Here is an 18,674-nt window from a genome sequence, read left to right as displayed (position 1 = left end):
AAATAATCTTTCAAAATGAGTTGAAAGGTGTTTTTTAATTAGACATGTTGCGTGGTAGCATGCCAGAAGTCAGAAATCCCCCTGCCCTCTGCTGAAATCATAGTCTGAAACTAATAATTTGCTTAGTTAACGGAAGACTACAAACTAATTGTATGTACTGTAGGCCCTCCGTCCTTTTTTTTTTTTTTTAAGAAAGGAAGAGAATTGAAAATATATTTTCCATATCCCAGTCTTTACTGATTATTCTGTTTTTAATGAATGAATGCTTTTGGTAGGAGTGGTTGATATTGTGGCCCCTCAAAGCACATTAAAGGCAAAACCATTGCATTATCGGAGATGAATAATACGATTTCTGTTAAGGCATAATACCACTACTAGCAGTCGTGGCTGCCATGTAGTTCAACGTGGGACTAACTGGCAGATTGTGTACTACTTTCTCCATTGCTGCAAGATAGTTTATGGCACGGGACAGGCGTGCCTACTCAAGGGCAGGTTATGTGCTCCGGGGACAGTGTTTCCCATTTAAAGGCGCTTCTAGTACTTCTAGATAGTTATCACTGTGACTTCTTGTATATAGTTTGTTACAAGCAAGCCTCTGGGTTAAATGCCCAGGTACACTGCCCTCCATTAAACTGTATGGACTTGCAGTTCAGGAACCTTAATGTGATGTTCTTCAGTTTTTACACTTTGTTGGCTCAAAATTAGGATCTCCATTAATGTCTCAGGTCTGCCCCATACCCAACAGTGCTAACTCCTCTGACCATGACTGGAGAGTAAGCCCCCTCCCCTGAGTGTAAGACAAAATGAAGCTCTACAATCAGATATTCTGCGAACAAGAAAATCATACTCTACATTCTGCAGTGGACTGTTCCTTGAAAGTCTTAACTTCATTGCTCAATCACGATTATATTTTCAAAGGTGTTTTCTTGTCGGCCTTGTTCAGGAACAAACCAATGGGGCCCATGTGTACATTAGGCAAAGTGCATGGCAACTGAGACATAGCTCAGTCTCCTCTCATTACTAGCAACTCAGCTAGCCGGAACTAACATACAAAAGGAGACATTAGCATATTTTTGTCTAAACACAATCAACACCGATGTTATCTGACACATTTTGTGTGAGCAAATCTTTGCCCTCAGATGGACTTCTCTCACTTAGGCCCAGGGCATGCTAAATGTGAGCAATATGTCCATGTCCATCCGTGCAAATGTCTTTCTCCCAGTGAGTGAGTGAGAAAGTGAGTGAGAGAGAGAGAGAGAGAGAAAGACCCCCCCCCCCCAACTGAAGCATGGTTCGTTCATCAGTCACCAGTTTTGTTCTTGAAGTGGATGCAAAGGTTTAACCCTGAGCAAAATGCCATGACATTACTTCCTAACTTTGTCATCAGTTTAACAACACTGCATTTCCCTAAAAGGATAACCTAGAGCTATATGATCTGCAGGAAATGTGCAGGCTACAGTTTAATGGTGAGTGATTTATTTCCCTTTCGTGCTTCTTAAAAATATATTCAGCTTTGTGGTTGCCTTTACTTTCTTGTCTTCTGTAATGAGTGTATCCATCTGCCTCAATAAGAGTGCTTACATTGCAGAGTATGAAGGACAATTTCACATATAGTCTCAGTATGTAACAGTTTGTCACATTTAATTATTTGTCATTTGTGCATTCTATACACAAATCGATTTATTTATTGTATGTTTGAGTGCAGCAGACTTTTTTTATTGCTTTTTTCCAGTGCTCCGTCATGAGCCTAACCCCATATTAGCATCTGTCTGCTTTTGACATACTGGGACACATGACCCCAAGATTGTTTTGTATGTGTGTGTGTGTGTGTGTGTGTGTGTGTGTGTGTGTGTGTGTGTGTGTGTGTGTGTGTATATATATATATATATATATATATATATATATATATATTTTTTTTTTTACTTAAAAAACTGAAGGCCACTGGGACATTGTAGTTAGGCTCGCATTTTAAACATACGAAACTGTAGAAATTTACCAGTTAAAGTTAGTTACCTCAAGTAACTATAACTCATGCCCTAAGGTAACTATAACTCACCCCCCGCCATGCACAGTTTTTTCATCAAAAATGTTACTGCAAATATTAGTTATATTATCAATGATGTTATCAAAGATGTCATGAGTGCTGTAATTTGTTGGGTAATTAGCAGTACATGGCGAGGGTGCGATGTTAATTAAAAAGTGTAAGATCACCTTTCAGTATGAGCCTTAAACATTTTCTATAAAAAAAATAAAAATGAATAAAGGTGGTAAATGACCAGGAATACACCTGCACTCGAACCATCAATGCTCAATGTGAAGATCTGTGACCTTCACACTTGAGCTATTCATTTTATTTCATGATTTTTTTTTTGTTTAGCCCTTTATAGGCTATCTAGGACCACGGGGGAGCTTCAAGGCCTCCGCCGTGGTCCCTGATGTTTTTAAATTTTTATTTTATTACGTGCCCATTATGGGCTATCTGGGACCGCGGGGGAGTCTTGGGACCGCGGGGGAGTCTTGAGGCCTCCCCACGGTCTCATTGCTCCAGCAAGAAGGCAGCTGCTTTAAGTAGCAGCTCCGTGGTTGCTGGAGCAAAGCTTTCATCTCTGTTCCACACATGCATATTTGTGTGCAGGGAACAGAGAGGAAAGCTCTGCTTTTTGACAGCGGGACCTGTTTGACAAGCTGCGGCCAAGCCACAGCAACCAGCTATGTCCTGGGGGGTGGGCACTCTGGGACATAGCAAGAGCTGGCCCTGGGGGGGTGGCCGTCCCCAGGGCCATCCACGGGGCTGTAGGGGGTCCGAAACGGATCCCTTTTAAAAAAAATTCAGGTTGCTCTGGGGAGGTGGAGGTCCCCATCCGGGGTGGATGCTGACAGGCCTCCCCCACGCCAATAATTAATTTAGCCCCAGGAAGGTGGTGATCCCTGGAGCGCGAGGGGGGCCGTTCGTCACCCCCCCCCCCCCCCCCCCCACACACACACACACACACACAATTACATCCTCTGTGAGGTGACAGTCCCTGGGGCTGAGAAGGGGCATCCCCCTCCCCCAGTACTACAATAAAAGAATGCCCCTGGAACTTAGCCCACCCGGGGGCTTAAAAAAGATGAAGTGCAGGCCCTGCACTTTGTGTGTTTTTTTTTTTTTTTTTAACTTTTTCCAGGATCCATGGATCAGCCACGACTTGCAGCAAAAAAATTAAAAAAAATAAAAATAAATCCCCTGGGGAAGTTCCTCTGGGACCCCGGCACCAGAGGTAAGGGGTCTGGGTGTCTGTACCTTGGCCCCTTTTCTCTTTTCTTTTTTTACGTTTTTTCTGGGACTCGACTGCCGAGTTCCAAGATGGCTGGCAACATTTCCTGGTTGAAGTGTTGCTAGCCAAACAGATCTCCGCACGAGATCCCCCACGTGAGGGGTCGCCAATCCTTCCCGTCCCTGGGTATGTGTGTGTGTGTGTGTGTGTGTGTGTGTGTGTGTGTGTGTGTATATATGTATATATATATATATATGTAAAACTATGAACAGATTTACACCAAAACAAAAAAAGGTCACTTTCTGGCCAAAGACCTACTTTCTGCCAAATTTGGTGAATTCCGTCAAGTAGTTTCCGCACTATCGATGTTCAATTTTTTCTATGGGAAAATGAAGGGGAAAAAGTGTTTTGGGATCTCCTCCTTTTTCTCGGCCTCCCCTGGACGGATCACACCGAAACTTTCCAGACAGCTGTCGACATAACTGGCAAATGTTTTTGGGAAAGTTTTGTTAAGATTCGTCAAGCTGTGCCAAAGATATAGGCAAGTAAAAACGCTTTTTATATAGAAACTAGGTCTTAATTATAATTACCTAGTGGTGATCTCCACTAGGTAATATATATATTTTGGGGCCCTCATGGGGGTAAGATCATCTTGATAAGGAAAAGGCAACCTACCACTCATGACCTTTCATGTTTGCTTCCTCCCACCCTGTGTTGCTACTGGCTCCATTTGCCTGTATCTCCCTCCCTTCCCACTTTCCATTGTCTGTCATTCCTTCTTCCCTCACCTCCCACTGTTCCTCACTCCTGGTCTATCCCTTCCTCTTGGTGACTTGTCACCGCTGCTGCTGAAACAAAATCCATTCTGTAATAAAGGCGCCCTTGCCTTCATTCTAGTCCTGTGTTTGTTTTCTTATCCAAGGTTATATGTTAAAGCAGCCTCCATTATAGTACTTAATTTCTCCTTGTTGAAGAAAGAAATTAAGTAATATAACGGAGACTCCCTTGCCACCCAACCTTCATTTGTCATAGAAACAAAAATTGTACTGTTTTATATAACCTATTTTGATTCGGACAGCCTTTAATGTGCAGATTCTGTGTATCTGTCAGTTACCACATTAAACCCAGACCTGTTTGCTTTGCCATTGCTTGTTGAGGTCTACTATCAACCCTGTTAACTTTGTAATCTTTTAAGTCATTATATCAAGACAAAATATGTATACTTTGTTGGCTTTTGTTTTCACAGCTAAAATCTAAATTGACTTGAAAATCAAATGACGCAACTTCATGTTTTATCATATTAGCCTATATTGAGCTTACTTGTCATTTGCTGATATGTTTTCGTAGTGGTTTACTCTGGTTGGAATAAAGGGTGAAGGGCAAACCCAGGCGGATGAGAAGTCATCCATTGTCTCTTCTTGAAATCTGTTGTAAACCAGTGAATTGTCTGTTTTCTTTCCTCGAGTGACCACTGCAGAATGTCCTTGCATAGCTTTTCTATGAGAGTAAAACTTCTAGCATGTTCATCAGTCATACTAGCTAATTCTCTAAATACGACATGCACCCTCATGAAACAGTAGAGAACGGAGAAGGCTGCAGGGCAGACATCTGGAGTGAATTGTGTTATTTATTAAAGCCAGAACCTTTTTTAAATGAGACATTTTGAACTGGACTCACATTTAAGACATTTCCCACCAACTCTACCAGGTGTGACAATTTTAAAGCCTATCTACTTTCAAGAAAACGTGTTTTGTGCACATTTCACTTCTAGATGATAAATCTAGCTTGGGTCCATTGTAGCACAGGATTCCACAACCTAGTCTTCGTAGCCTGGTTAGCCATAAGCAGCATCAGTGCTCCAAATGTACCTGATAATTAATATGTTTCCAATGAGAGGGTAATCAGGAGACAAATGTGGCCGAAAGGTCTTATCTACTTGTATCTTTTTTCTGAACCTGATCAGACTACCTGTTGAATATATTCGGTGTCTGCTGGCCACTCTGTTTTGCACTCTTTCACTAGTCCCTTCGTTTACCTGTCCACATTTGAACGTGTGGTGTTTAGACACATTTGCATAGAAATGCAAATTGCCTGCAGTGTCGTAAAACTCTCGCCACTACCAGGCCTGGAGCTGAAGGTATCAGTTTCCAGGAATACCACTAGTGGTAATATCCAAAACCGGTTGCCAGCTACTAGGAGGCTTCCAGTTAGCAGAATACAAGTTCGTGCAGTGGATAACTGGATATTTATGTAATCTCTTATTTGTGTTTTCGTGTGAAGTGTGGCACAAGACAAAGAAGGACTTGTCAGACGTGCACTCGTAGTGTCCTCACCCTCTTCAGCAGAAATAACGACGTGGGAGAGGTTCTCATACTGTGAACGGTTTTATGAAAGCTTGGACGCTGCGGACAGAATACCGGACCAGATATTGATCCGACAGTTTTACTGAGAGGATTCTGTCTAGGTTTTCGATGTGTATCTGTTAATTATTCACCTTTCCTAACTTTCTGTGTTCTTAAAGTAAGCATTTTTGCCTTTGCAGTTTGCAATGATTTGCTATTCGAATCATTCTCTACATGTTCACATAAGTGCTTCCTGTAAACATTGACGTTATATGTTTGTTATGTACATATTGTTTTTCCAATTAAAACGGTTTGGCTGTGATTTTTGACATGCTACCAGTCACTTATAGGAAACAATTCTAGGTGTCGAGTGCAGTTAAAAATCTAACTCTGCAGGTGCGTGCTGTTACTTTTGTCCCTCCGAGCGGTATCTGTCGGAGCCTCCTCAACTCCCCCAGCATGCTTCCCGCCATTTCCAGCACGCACTCTGCGTGGATCAGGCATGCTGGATGCTGCCGGCGCATGGCACGGAGGAGTGAGTAAGAGACGGCTTACGGAGATCAGAGGTCCGACAGTTGGCTCCTCGCTGTGTGCGCCCATTCCCGAGAAGCACGTGCCAAAGCGATGAGTAAGCGTGGGTTGTGCAATCTGAACTTCAGCCCCTGGCAGGTAGGCCACGTGTGTGGCTGCGGTTACGTTGGCAAGTATAGACTGCGAGACTGAAGACAGTGATGCAGGTTTTCAGAGTAGAATATTTACTAGACATGTGCTCCTTTCAGGTAGGAATGATTCATCGGATACGTACATTAGGAAGATTTTTTTTAAAATCAATCACTATGTTGAGATTGCATTCCTTTTTAATTTTGGCCCACGAAAACAGTCACTTGCAAAGTTAATGTACTTTTTATGGTGTTCATTCTGCCTCAGAACGGCTTTCCACAAAATGTAAGGGGGACATATCAATGTACAGTCAAGTGAACATGTGTCGCTTAAGGAACCATACCAAATTACAGAATCCTTTTATTCCCACAGCCATAATTATTGCACGTTTGAACTACTAGCTGCATTAGACACGTGGAATCCAATTTTACATTTCTGGTGCTATGTAGTGCAGTAGTACAAGATACATTTGGCCTTTGAGCCCCTCAGGTTTGTACACAATACAGAGGGTTTTAAATTTGATTCTGTCTCCCACTAGAAGGGAAAGAAGCGCCTTCAGAGCTTGATATGCTCCAGAGTGCGTAAACACAAGCCCATTACCTCAGGAACGTTCTGCCATCTGTCTTGGGCTTTCATGTGCGATAGAGCCACTCCCCACATAAACCTTCACTGCCCCCCAACTCCCACAGTGTGCCAGGAGAATCTACTGAGCCCTCATTGCAGAACAGGAACAGCACCTCCCCACCCCACCCCGCTCTCAGGACCGCTCCCCTCTTTAATTTATCAAGCAAGCCTTTGACATTCCGTGTGCTGGAGCTGGATTATACGTTTGTGGTGCGGCAGATGCCCCGTCCGAACAATCAATCAATGTGGCCTGCCCACCATGAAATGATAGGGGATTCCACCTGCTTTCTAACTTGTATCACAAACCTAACATAAGGTGCGGCCAATGGCGGCCCCCTTCCTTTCCTGTAACAGTGATGAAAAGGAGTTGTTGCTGGCCAAAATAATACTGCAAAATGTTACAAAGTGCTTCATTCTAGCACAGAGTCCTGCGAGGGGTGCAGAATGTACCAACTCACCCACCTCCCGCTGAACTCCCTCCATGGAAGGTACTTCCTGGGGATCGGCCCCATCCAGTCTGGTTCCTCTGCCCGAATGTCCACGAACCAGCCTCGAGCTGTTTTCGCCTCCTGGGGGGGGGTCTCTGTGTGCACTGTGGTACCTCCACCTGCGTATTGATGGAACCTTAGATGATCAAGTTCGGGGTCCCATTAATGGCAGGAGGTGATCCCTGAAGAGGCACCTCTCCATGGCCCGTTCTCAGACAGATGTTCGGTCCTCGAAGGAAAGAGTCCTAGATTTGGGTACTACTCGGAGGGTAGCCAGAAAGAGGAGCCTGTAGGGCGCGTTTACATCTCTTAATTTCTGCTTCACTGCCTCAAACAATTTGTGTTGCTGTTGCACTAGGAGAGTATAGTCAGGGAAGATCAGGATTTTGGAAGACTGGTAAATCAGGGACTCTCTCCCTTTTGCTGCCTTTAAGATCATGTTTCTGTCTCTGACCCAGCAGGCAAGCCATCGCTCCAAGAAGGCCTTCGGCTTGGACCCCTCCAGGGAATCCAGTGCAGGTTACTCCGTCACACCCGGTTTTAAGTGTCCTCTGCCTGTGCTCCAGTATCCGCAACGCCGAGGTGGGATGCACCATCTCAACCTTCAGTGTGGCCACAGAATGCTCCAACTCAGAAAGGTGATCCTCAGCACCTGTCACTGTACTTATCACATTGTGATGATACAGGAGTGCCACATCCATACCAACCTCACCAAACCTAGTCTCCAGCACCAATCGTGATGCCTATGTGGCCTCCAGCAGCATGACGTAGTTGGAAGGATCCGATGAAGGATCCGACCTCTGGAGGCGCCCTATCAGCAGAACCAGAGGCATCCAAGTGGGGCGTAACATATCTGTCAATAGTTGTCTTGACATCATGGTGGCCAGGAATGCGCAGCGCAATCTGCCTTGTCCCAGGTCCTCAAGACCCCAAAGTTGGCCCCAGAGGATCCCTGAACGATCTGAACCACATCGGTGTCTTCGCAGCACCTCAGGTGCCCACCAGCAATAGGATGAAGGACTGTTCTGGAATTTGGTGCAGGGAGCTCAGGACAGATCATCTGCCATCTTGACCACCTAGGCCACGCCCCTTCATGCCATAGCCTTTAAATTTTAAGATTTCGTGAGGTGATATGGTCTTTGCATTTTTATTGCCATCCTAAACAATGAACTGGCACCTTCAGTTGATCCATTATTCTGAATGATGAGATTGACTTAACCAAAGAGAATGTGTAAAAAGTGGACAGTGTCCCTACTTTTGTTTTGCCTGCATTCTAAATTCAGTGATGACATGAAGACAAGGACACAAAAGAATGCTGCTGACAATGTTAAATTAGATCGAGATTGATGTTAATAGTCTTATTGCCCTATATGTTTCTGAGCTGTGAAATGCCCTTTCAACTCTTTGTTACTCATCTTCCGCTTAGGCCCATAACTGAGACAAGTCAGTAATTTTGTTGATGCATCCTATGGTATATTTGTTTTGATAATTCATTTATCAGGGGACACATAAGGGTAAATAACCTGTTATGTAGGTTCTCATCATACTAATGAGGCTACTGCATTTGGGTGGCAGAATCGCATAGATTGTGGGGTACTAAGTACAATTCCACACCATGTGACGCCTGTCGGCCTAATCTGGATTTTCCGTCTAACTAGCAGCGCCTCATCTCTACCCAGAAACAAGGATGATTGTGGCAACTGGGCGCATGACAAGGAAGACTCCTCAGGGGAATCGTGGTCAATCAGATCTCATCCCTTTCTCTGTTACATTGGTCTCACACAGGCAAAGACAACCGAGGCAGAATATAATTCAATAAGGGTTTATTGAAGTAACTGTATCTTAGATAAAATGGCATGCATCGCAATAACTAGGATGATAAAACACAATAAAAGCAAGGGGGTGACAAGGAGAGTGAAACACAAAAAACAGTCCCACCATACTGTCTGTAGGAGTGTCAATAGTACTCCTACCTATGCTACGTTCGAGCACAGCATAATAAGCCTAATCTGCTCTTCAGGTTTTTCCTTGGGAAAGTATCATCCCTCATACCAGAGTAAGGAAGTCTGTAGTCTAGAAAGACACCGTCCCCATGTAGGTCAGGGGTTCAGCAGTCTAAGCAAGCAGCTGTAGCGAGGCAATCCGCATACAGGCGTGGTCATCTGGCTGGAATCTCCCTCTAACGTGTATGGGACAAAGGAATGTTTTTATAATAAAACAGTTGTGTTTCTGTGAATGTTGGAGACACAGCATACCACTTTTGCAGGCAACCCTGTCTGACTGTAGCCATGAAGAATACATAAAGTGAAATGAATGTCCTACTGAGAACGTATTGCTTTACCAGACGAAAGGACTATTAGATAGTGAGAAATAAAACAACTCCGCAAATGTGGCTATTGGTTGAAAAAGCGATGCTGAATAAAATGTAACTGGGCTAAAGTGCACAACGGCAGGCGTAGTTTGCTAAAATATGTCTAAAATAGTTATACAACACATCTACCCTCATGAGAAATCGAATTAACCTTTGGATTTGGATAGGTGTGAGTGTTTGGCTCTAAACAAAATGAAGTCAACAATAAACAAAACCAAGCAATACCATCATTACTCAACATTGGAGTCAGTAATTTATACACACCATGAACTTTTTGGCCATGAATCACAACACCAGTTTAGTAAAGTTCAAACATTTATTGCCCTTTAGATTAACAATGCTAAAACCACGTAAATCAAATGCAAAACCAAATTATAAAGATACATGAATAACACAGGTTGACCAAACCTTCTAATGAATCTCAGCTTTGACTGAATGTGAATTATTAGGCACTCAAGAATTATCATACAGAATAACAGCAATATCAGATGCACAGTTGAGATTGAATGCATTTAATTAACACAGATGTAAATATTCACAATCCATTATTGTGCGCAGCCAAATTCAGAATGTGACATTCTAATTATTACCCTAATTAGATTAAGCATGTTGGACTTCGTGCAGAAAGAGAAAAAGAAGACAAAAACTAATTCGGAAAACATCTATCCATGGCGCTAACAAAAATAGCGGTTGGGTTTCTAGAAGAGAAACCCATGAAAATGTAAACATGTAAACATGCAAGAAAGCGAAATGCATATATCTTTGTTATACCTCTCCATAATATGTTCAGCAGACAGCGAAGTCTTCATCAGTTGAACATTTTCTGGTAATCTTCAGTGGACAGTGACATATGGGAAAACAGTTCAGTAATATTTGGCCTCAATACATCTGAACTGCAAGTAGCACATTATTTACTAGCAGGAATACATGCACATCTGAACACAGCACAAACTGTAACTACTGCTGAAAAAGAAGTCTCTTCAGCAAGAAAGAAAGTAAGTGTGCTCTTGGGCAAGAAGAAAATAAGTCTGGACTGCCACACCTAAACATTGCAGTATTAAAGCCCTAGAGAATAACTAGCTACTGTACCATTGGTCAGGCTTTGAGGTGGTTAGGATACAACCAATTACATTCAAAGAACGGTTCTTCCTGTTTCATTCTTGTTTTCATTTTTCTCCCTCATTGGTTCAGCTTCTTCTACTGTCATGGCCAGATTCCGTTGCTCAGATAAAATATTTCAACTACATACAACTTCTGAAAGCCATTGTTTTCTGCGGAACATTGTATATCAGGAACTTTAAAAAAATGTTGTAAATGTTACAGCACGAAAACATTTCTCTTGGATATTAAATCATCTCACAGAATGTTTCAGAAAGGACAGAAACTTTCCACTGCCAAAAACATTTCTAAGCATCACATTATTTCATTCTGAATTGGCTTAACATAGGCCCGTTCAAAAACAGAGTAAAGTGTGCAGTGTACAACATTTCATAAAACTCAAAACTATTTACTTTCTGAACCTGTAATTATTTTTCATTACTCTGTTAGTAAATCATAAAATACATTTAATTAGACGGTGATTTATTTTTATTTTCAAAATATTTGTGTCAATTATCAGTGTAGGTCTCATTTTCTTTTCAACCTTGCACTTTTAAACTTGCATTTTCTTTCAGTTAATCACACAATTTTATTAGTTGTTTTCAAACTCTAACAATCCCTCCTCTGACTGTCATCACAAAACTATATTAATTAATTTATTAATTTGTTTCTGTTAGCCTAAAACGTAGTCTCTCTAATGCATCAATTTTCTTTTCTTGTATTTCTCTACTTTTCAGTTTGTCTTAAATTATATAATTTTCTGCTTCTCCGTTTCTCAATTCTTCCCTCCGCTGATTATTTTTTATTTGTTTTCTTTTAATCAGTTTATACAATTTGTAAAATCCAATAGTACAAATGACACAAGTAATTATGATCAATAATTGTCACAATTTTTCCCACAATGCCTTTACCAAAGTTGCCTAGCCAGTTTCTCACATTCGTCACAATTTTGCCAACATGTTCCCATAACTCTGGATCTTTTAGATCTTTTAGGTCTGAATTTAAATCTGTCAGGTTCTTAATACAATTTCTAATCCATTTACTATTGTCAGGGATACATGTACAGCAATTATTTGATTTTCAGCATTTGGTAGACTCCACCTTCTTTTGCTAAAATAATATCTAACGCAAGACTGTTCTGAAGAACCATTGAACGGACCGCAGCCATTGCAGTATCTTTTAAAATTATAGCTCCAGAAAAATCAGTTAGCATGTTACCTAACATGCTAACTGATTTCTCTGGAGCTATAATAGTAGACAACTTTCTAATTTTCACAGCATTCAGAACAACTCCTATAGAATGAATAATTGCTCCAAATATATCCCCAATTATTTCTGAATAGGTTTCTCTTTTTGGTCTTGGTCTTTCCATTTCATTTGAACTGTGTGTGTCATGAATGTTGTCAATTTGGTAAATGTTCAGTACTACAACTCCCAAATAGCAAGTCCCATACCATCCCCTTGGGAGACGATAATAAGCATTCTTTCCACAGATATAATAAATTCCTGGAATACAGGGTCCTGGCCATTTAGCATAAAGTCCCACGTATTCTTAAAAATAAATACATGTCTGTATTCACTTGTTCCAACAAAGTTAGTATCAGTTCTGGATTGAGGTCTATAAATGCAAAGCTTTCCTACATATTGTGCTTCTAAAGCTAACTTCCCTTGTGTTTTTGTTTCACCAAATGGGTAGTCATTTCTAAATGTCCTTTTCACTAACCCTTTCTCGATCTTTTCCTTCAAAGCTTTTCTCCTGTCTTCAGATTGATCTAAAAAGGACTTTCTACTGGTGAAAGTAAGCATGTTAGATTGTTTCCATGTGCATAGGCAGTTCCAAAGGTTAATGTAGGCTCAAAGAAACCACCACAGTGTCAATATTTCTTTCTTTGGCACTGTTACTCAAATGCTGATTAATCGGAACAAAAGAAAACGCAACGTCTAGGTTAGAGTAGAAGTACTGAATGTATTCCTGGTTGTAAAGCCTTGTTAGTAGAAGACTACAACTTATTATATACGTTAAAAGCACACTATAATAAGTTATTCCTTCTTGCACTGACGAAGGAATTTGCCTACAAACATAACACTCTCTCACATTCATCGTCTCAACATATTCATACAACAAGTGATAGACAACATTAGAAGAAAGATCTCCTTGTGAGTGGTCTAAATGTAAGTATTTCTCTTCCCTATTAAACGTTTCGAACTTTGAAAGTGTAGTAGTCTCTACAGAGCTAATATAACTATGTTCAGGTGTGTGATGAATACTTATGACCTCTATCAACGACAAACACACTAACACACACAAAATTCCCCAAACAATACACATACACTTACAACACCTATTAGTTGTCACTCTATTGTGATTGTTATTCATCCTGTAAAGGATCAGAAAGTAGAATAAAAATATTTAACTATACAGCCAGAAAATCAAAAACAAAAATATTTTTCTTTGTAGTTATTTACAGCTTTCGGACTCTTATCCAGAACTGTTGACAAAAATTGGTTTAGCAGCTTGTCAAAATAATTTCAGTTTGTCAAAAGTCTCTCTCAGTATATCATAGTCCATTAAGCAACAATTTTCATTTGCATTTGTAGCATGTAATATTCTTCTTGGTCAGCTGGTACTTTAGTTTCAAATTTCAATAAAAAAACAAATTCAAGTTCCAAAATCTTGATCTGGAAACTCAAGATCAAAATAAAATGACAAAACTTCTTGTTGCCGCTCATCTGCTGCACAGTATGCCCATTCAGGACCAGAGTATTTTCGTTTTGCAACCTTTTCGATCTTTGATTTGCATCTATTTCTCCTTCACTCAGATCTTTATCTGTGTTTGCTCTTGTTGTTGTGTCTGGCTCTTCATTTATTGTCTGCAGTACGTCTGGAACTTTTTCATTTGTCTGTAATTCAAACCACTTGTTTCCTTCCACAGTTTTCTTTGACAGCGTCTTTTGCAAAACTGGACTTACAGCTCTACTTGCTTTGGCAGGATTTTCACTTTGACTTGATGTTCCTGCACCATTCGCCAATTCAGGGGGAGTCAAATCTGTATGAATTTGATCCAACTCAACTCCCCCATCAACTGCTTCTTCAGGAAACGTAATTTGTTTAAACTGATCTTCCCACTCGTCTGCTTCTGGGAGAGTTCTCCTCTGACTCAACTCTCCTGCTTCCTTTGCTGATGCTTGGGCAACTTCAGTAAACCTCTGTTTCATCTCTCAGAGGTGTACCTGGATTTTCACCAGTTTGCACTGTCTGTTTCTTTTTCCACAGTCTCTCTTCTTGAGACTACACAATAGTTGTCGAACCTTCAACAACTTATCTTCATCTTCTAGTGGATAAGGCACTTTCCTCGTATGGCTGGCATGAGTCCAATTCGGGATCCCAACACACTTCACAGCAGTCGTAGTCACAAGTACGACTTGATACGGACCCTTTCACCTAGGTTCCAGACAAGTTTTTCTCATGTGCTTCTTGACCACCACCCAGTCGCCAGCCCGCAGACTGTGACACTGGTCCTGGGATGGTTGCATGCTTATTGCTTCCACCTGATAAAAGAAAGAGAGAACCACATCAGCTAGATGTGCAACTTCTGCTCAATGTTTAAGGCTGAACTTAAATAATAATTATATCACTTTATTATTGAAATGGCTTATTCTAAAGAGGCTGGAAATCCAAACCTTGGTATCAGTTCTCAAAGCAAAAGCTTTGCTACTGTGAGACTATCATTTCCACGTGTAGGGTAAGCTTCAATCCAGTGACTAAAAATACGATCAGTCACCAACACATATTTCAAACCACCACACACAGGCATCTCATTGAAATCCATTTGCACTCTGTTAAATGGCCCTCCTGCTCTTCCACTGTGAGTCACATTTACAACTGTTCTTTTTCTCGTGTTTTGCTGACAAGTGACACATTTGTGACATATTGCTTCTGCAACCAGTACAAACTTCGGATTAAACCAAAACATTTTAAAAGTTTGAAATAAATGCACCTCTGCCAATATGTGCTGACCATGATAATGTCTCGCTATTTGCGTCAGTCGACAGTTTGGTAAGACTGCCTGTCCTTCAATGGGGACCCAAAGAATATCTGTATCTCTTTGAACACATTTTAATTTGACCCAGTCTCTCTTTTCTTCATCAGGCATATCTTCTTGGAGAGATTTAATTTCATCCCACATATCAATTGTGGTTAACAAATAATTTGCATTTGTTTAATCAATTTCAGATTTCTGACAATCTTCATTAATTGCAATGGAATTCAAAGAATATTGTCTGGCAGCCTGATCTGCATAAGCATTTCCCTTTGAAACAGAATCATTTGATGTCTGATGTGCGCTGCATTTGACCACAGCAATCTTCTCAGGTAATTATAGGGCATGTAACAAATAATGAATCCTATCACCATTTCTAATTGGTGAACCAGAAGAGGTCATGAAACCTCTCTGTGACAACAACTGGCCAAAATCATGGACAATTCGAAACCCATACTGGCTATCCGTAAAAATTGTAACTTTAAGCTGTGCACTAATACAGTAGGCTCTATCCACATTATTTTTTAAACTGGAACCATCAACAAAAATATTTTCATCATTCCCTTCTAGCGGGGTGTCTTTAATATCAGGTCTGGGTTTTGTACACAATTCAGTAACCTCCAGATAATCATGTTCAACTTCTTTCAGATTGTCAATTGGGAGTAAGGTTGCCGGGTTAAGCATTGTACATCTTTCCACTGTAATGTTTGGAGAACTTAATATTATCAGCTCATATTTGGTAAGCCTTGAATTTGTCAAAAACTGGGTTGGTTTTCGTACAGGTAAGAAGGACTTCAACAGAGTGAGGGACCAAAGCAATTAAAGGATGTCCCATCACAATAGCTTCACATTGTGATATAGAAGTACCAACCGCTACCACAGCTCGCAAACAGCAAGGTAACTCTGCTGCGGCTGGATCAAAAGTAGCAGAAAAATAAGCTACAGGGTGTTTTACGCCACCATGTGCCTGTGTAAGAACAGACAATGCACATAAATCTTTTTCATGCCAAAACAATATAAATGGTTTTGTGTAGTTAGGCATTCCCAAAGCTGGTACTGTGCACAAACTCTCTATTAACTCAGTAAAAGCTTTCATGCAATCTTCATGGAAGAGTACTGGATCTGTTATGTACTTGTGGGTCAGTCTCTGTAATGGCTTTGAAATAACAGAAAAATTAGGAATCCATTGGTGACAATAACTCACCATTCCCAGAAACATCCTGACATCTCTTTGCGTGACTGGAGGATTCATCTGCAAAATAGCTGTACTCTCTCTTTGGAAACTTTTCTCGCACCCTTTTCTATTTGGTGATATTTCACTTCCTTCTGACAGAACTATAATTTCACTGGGGACCCTTTGTCCATTCTCTCCCAAATGATTCAACAAAGCAATCGTATCTAGCCTGCATGCTTTTTTTTGTCATTGAAGCAACCAAAAGATCATCAATGTACTGAACTAATGCTGACTGGAAAGGCATTTCCAATGGTTCCAGATTCTTTTTCAACACCTGAAAACTGGTCACAACAGTAGAAGAAGCTGAACCAATGAGAGGGAAAATGAAAACAAGAATGAAACAGAAATAAACGTTCTTTTAATGTAATTGGTTTCTGTCCTAACCACCTCATAGTCTGATCAATGATAAGAGTAGGTAGTTATTTTCTGAGGCTTTAATATAGCAATGTTTAGGTGATGTCACTTCAAACTTATTTTTTTCATGCCCAAGTGCAGACTTATTTTCTTCCTAGAGTGCGTGTTGAAGGGGAGTGTTAGTTTGACCAATTTTGGTGATTCTTGAGTGCACTGGGAGGATCTAGTATGTGGTCAAGGGTAGAATTTGCTGATTGTATTTTACTTGTGAGTCAGAGAAAGCTGAAGTTGAATGAGTAGTTGTCCGAACTAAATGTCACAATCAAAAATTCTGAGAGGCTTCCGAAGTGTTTGTGTCCTTTACCTGTAGCAAGCAGGTGTTGATTTTTTTATTTTTTATTAGTGCTCGCAATATTTTGCATTAGTTTTGTGAGATTTGAGTTTCGGGAGGACAAGCCGCAAGACTTTGTCAGCTTGTGTGCGTAAGAGTGACGTTACATAGGTCCGCGCTGGTATAGGTCGATTGGTGAGAGGGAGCTCGTGAACTGATTGGTGGACAGCCGTGAAGGGCTATTGGTTGAGAGAGGGAAGCAAAAAGGTTTTTGGGATTGAATTACTTCCTGTTTTGAATTTGTTGACTTTGTTTTGTTTAGAGCCACACACTCAACCTATCTGAGTCTAAAGGTTAATTTGTCCTCAATAGGACAGTTGGTTATTTACCATTACGTGGTCCCCTTATAAATGAATTATCAAAACAAATATAGTAATAATATAAAGCCAACATCATAACCAGCACTTTAAGGCTCCGGCTAGGGCAGTAAGCATTTTTAGCCATGTAACATGTTCATAGTGGAGTGGGCTCATGAAATACACAACGTGATTAAGCTGTTGTATCTCTAAGCTTTAATGTCTTTTAGTTCACTCAGGATATCAAGTTAAAACTTAGTTTTCAAAGAGCTTCTTAAGTGTAGCCCAAAGTGTTTTTGAGTGGATTCATATGACTGAAAACGTCTTCTATCCTGCTAATTAATTCATGACAAAAATGTTCTTGGCGAGTTTTCTGTACACTTCTATGTAAACATTGACTGTAGACTGTTCCCACCCTAACCACGGAATAATTCAAGCACTTTAATTATTGAAAGATCTCAACACTGGCAAACTAACTGCAGGTAGTTTTTTCACAAGGTGATCAAAATAACAGTTTGAGTGTCCAGAGACTCTGCGTCACGGGTGAAACCATGATGTTGAAACCAGGATGTTGAAATCACATTATGGCCTATTTTTCACTGTTGTAACCAAAGATAATTTCAAAAAAGTAAGACATATCTTCCTTAAAGACCTATAATGAAGAATACTATCTATACATTGTAGGTGAAATGTGTCCTAAAAATAGTTTTGCTTAGGTCTACAGGTTCCAGCAAGGTAGGAAACTAGGATAGGAAATTCACATAAGGTTGAATTTGCAGTACCCAATAATCCACTTACACATTTTATGGGATATCAAGATTTGTCATAGTTCTCTGTCTCAGCACATAATCAGATTTCCGGCCTTTGCCATTTCGCCCCACCCCCCTCTTGTTGGGCAATGTTAATTACTCTACTTACCAGCAGAGGCATCAGCGTCCTCCCCACAAAAAATGACAATCAACAGTGATTAACCCGGTTCCTATCAGAAGTAAGGGTTAGGGAGGAAATCTGCATCCGATAATTAGCTTGTCACACTGCACCTTGGCTGGAAAGGCCCAGGTTCATTGACACAAATGAGGGAGCCCAGACCTCAGGAGCCAACTCAGGAGGGGCTCAACTTTGAAGTGTTGGTAGGTCAGGTTCAGGAAGCTGTGCCAGTTAGAGCCGAGTCTCTCGAGGGTTCTCTAACCCAAGACAACTTGGAAGTCATCATTTTGTATTGCCCCAAAATGCTGTGCAGGAGGGTTAGGACAAGGGTTGGGGGGATGATGTGGCATCTTAGCATTGGCCAAAGGTGCCTGGCCATTAAAGCTTTCCACCTTCACTTAAAAACCCCACAGCAATGGAAAGGCAGTTGAAAATACCCTAGACCCTGAAGCGACTACGACAAAAGGATGTAAGCTGGAAGGAGAAGCCACCTGATGACCTGCAAGGATGAACTGCGAACTTTGAGTCCACCTGACCCTCACGACTAAGATGGGTCTCTCCAGGGCTAGTGCTGCTGACCCACTTATGCCCC

At 41.0% G+C, this 18,674-nt stretch overlaps 1 protein-coding gene across 4 annotated transcripts in view; it reads left to right on the top strand.

Moving 5' to 3' along the window:
* KANK1 (KN motif and ankyrin repeat domains 1) overlaps positions 1-18,674 on the top strand; it is a 561,634-nt gene that overhangs the window by 326,021 nt on the left and 216,939 nt on the right. The gene's annotated exons all lie outside the window — the stretch shown is intronic.

This window comes from Pleurodeles waltl, chromosome 1_1 (genome assembly GCF_031143425.1).
Source record: "Pleurodeles waltl isolate 20211129_DDA chromosome 1_1, aPleWal1.hap1.20221129, whole genome shotgun sequence".
Taxonomy (NCBI): Eukaryota; Metazoa; Chordata; class Amphibia; order Caudata; family Salamandridae; genus Pleurodeles; species Pleurodeles waltl.
This window is presented reverse-complemented; position numbering and strand designations above follow the sequence as displayed.